Source organism: Ailuropoda melanoleuca, chromosome 9, assembly GCF_002007445.2.
Source record: "Ailuropoda melanoleuca isolate Jingjing chromosome 9, ASM200744v2, whole genome shotgun sequence".
NCBI lineage: Eukaryota > Metazoa > Chordata > Mammalia > Carnivora > Ursidae > Ailuropoda > Ailuropoda melanoleuca.
Window position 1 is genome coordinate 31,563,595 of NC_048226.1, and position 2,377 is coordinate 31,565,971.

General features: G+C 38.0%; 1 pseudogene; it reads right to left on the minus strand.

Moving 5' to 3' along the window:
* Window positions 1-1,319: 1,319 nt before the first annotated feature.
* LOC109489489 lies at window positions 1,320-1,701 on the minus strand (annotated as a pseudogene).
* Between the last annotated feature and the right edge of the window lie 676 nt (window positions 1,702-2,377).

The following is a 2,377-nucleotide window of genomic DNA, read 5'->3' on the forward strand; positions in this document are numbered from 1 at the left end:
CACTGGAAGGTTGCCTTGATGTGTTCCACATGCTTGGAATAGACTCATAAATAATGGATCCTTGTTAAATATTTTATGTTATCAAGGCCACTGAGGGTCCTAGCATGTGAATTACTAAAGCCCTCTCGCTGCTTACAACACTTCTACTACTCTATCAGCCAAGTCCAAGGCTCAGAACTGCAGGTTGGACTCTAATCAGCCTGTTAGGTTGGGGCTGCCATGTCTCTCCATGTGGCTTGATGTAGGAGAGCAGGCAGGAAGCAGTGGTCAGAGCACTGAAAGCTCAGAGGAGTGAGTGACTACTGGAATGAACTCAGATCCTGGGTTTGCACAGGGTGGTTAAGCCAACTCTGAGCCCTGCCTCCTGCCTGCTCTTTTTTTTTTTCCTTGACTGGCTTTCTTGGGCAGGGCTCCTTGGTTCCTGTCATAGGGGTCTTTCAGCATCCTCTGGGCTCTATGATTCAGGCCCTGAAGTTTATTTATTAGCCTTTTCTAGTTTCTGCCCGAGTTTAAAAATTAAATGTCTTGTTACATTTTTTTCTTCTTCAATGCAGCCTGGTCTGTCTGGAAGAAATCTAACTTATATTCTTGGTTCTGGTAGTCAATGGGCAACATTAGGAAAATCATGTTGCCACGGATTTTCTACTCCTGGAATTCATATTTAAAAATGACTTTGCTGGAATGGTTAAGGAGCATGTACAATATGCTGGATACTGTATTGGGCATTTTCATGAAGGGTCTCCTATTCTAAGCACTTGAACATCTGCAACAGGATGAGACATTGAATTTAGGGCAGGCTGATCCCTGAGAACCATGCCATATATTGTCTATTATAACCTTCGGACACTTGAGGCCAGCATTGCTAGAAGGCAAGTTTTAGTTAAAGCTTTATTATACAGATGAGGATATTGAGATGCAGAGAAAGAAAATTTTTGCTCAAGGTTATACAGATATTTAACGGGAGATCTGGGATGGGAATGCAATGTCCCAGCTTCCAGCCCAGTATTTTTTCCACTTTGCATCTTCCCTATGATTCTGAATGATTTTGGAGTAGTGGAGCCCTGTCAATGGACATAATATGTAATATATCCCCCTTACTCAAGTGCCACATAATCTATGCTTACGTCAAAATTTTTTAATGTAAAAACTTTCAATCATATACGAAAGTAGAGAATAGAAAAATAAACCTTCATATGCAGAATACCAGCTTGAATCATTATCAACATTTTGCCTCTTTTTGGTTTCATCTATCTTCCTTTTTTAAATTTTAAGTATTTTTTTCCATTGAGGCATTTTATTTGCATGTACATATTACATCCCTAGAAAAAGAATCCCAGGATTTTCCCTCCTGTGTGTTTTCGGCTTGCTTCTTCTTGGTCCGTGATGCCAGTTGAGGTTATCAGTACAATGAAACCAAACTAGTGGGTTGGGAGCAGATTGTCCTGCCATTTTTCTAGATCTTTGAGCTCGACATCAAATCTGGGACTGATCATTCTACACTTGTTTAACCGGCCCATGGGGTTCACAACAATTTCCCCAGCTCTGTGATCATCAATGATTTCAAATTCGCCAATGTAGCCATGCTTCATCATCAGTTAGAAACTGGACAATGACTTTGGAGTATGGACTAATAAGAACTTAATATTTTCCTCTCTTTTCAGCATTGTTAATGCTCTTGAGAGCGTCTGCCAGGACATTCATGTGCACCTTATGGCAGCGTGGAAAGATGGCAGAAAGAGCTAATTGTTAAGTATTTTAAAACAAATCCCAGACCATATCATTTCTTCTACAAATACTTCTGTATGCATTTCTAACAGTTATGAAATGCCATCATCATACTTAATAAAATTAACAATGATTTCTCAATATTACCCAGTATGCATTCTATATTCAGTTTTTCTCAATTTTTCTCTAAAAAGTTACTTTTAACAGTTGTTTTTCTTTTTCAAATTACAATCAAAATAAGGAGACTGCATTTCTTTTGCTGGGCTATGTCCTGTAAAGTTTTTTTTTAAACATTTAATACATCTCCATACTTGTTTTTTCCTACTATTTATGGGTTAAAGAAATCAAGTAACTTTCCTGTAAAATTTCTCATATTGTGGACTCAGCCAACTGCAACCTTGAGATGTTGTTTAGCATACATTCCATATATGTCCTATAAACTGGCAGATGTATCTAGAGGCTTAATTTGATTACAAGTTTATTTTGAGAGCAAGAATATATCATGGATGGTGTTATGTACTTCCAAATTGCATTACATCAAATGATAGTAACACCTAGTTATTCCACTTCTAGTAATGTTAAAATTGCCTGGTGAGTTTAGGTAATGTAAGCCTGATCCAACCATTATGAAATTCCACATTGGCTTCTCACC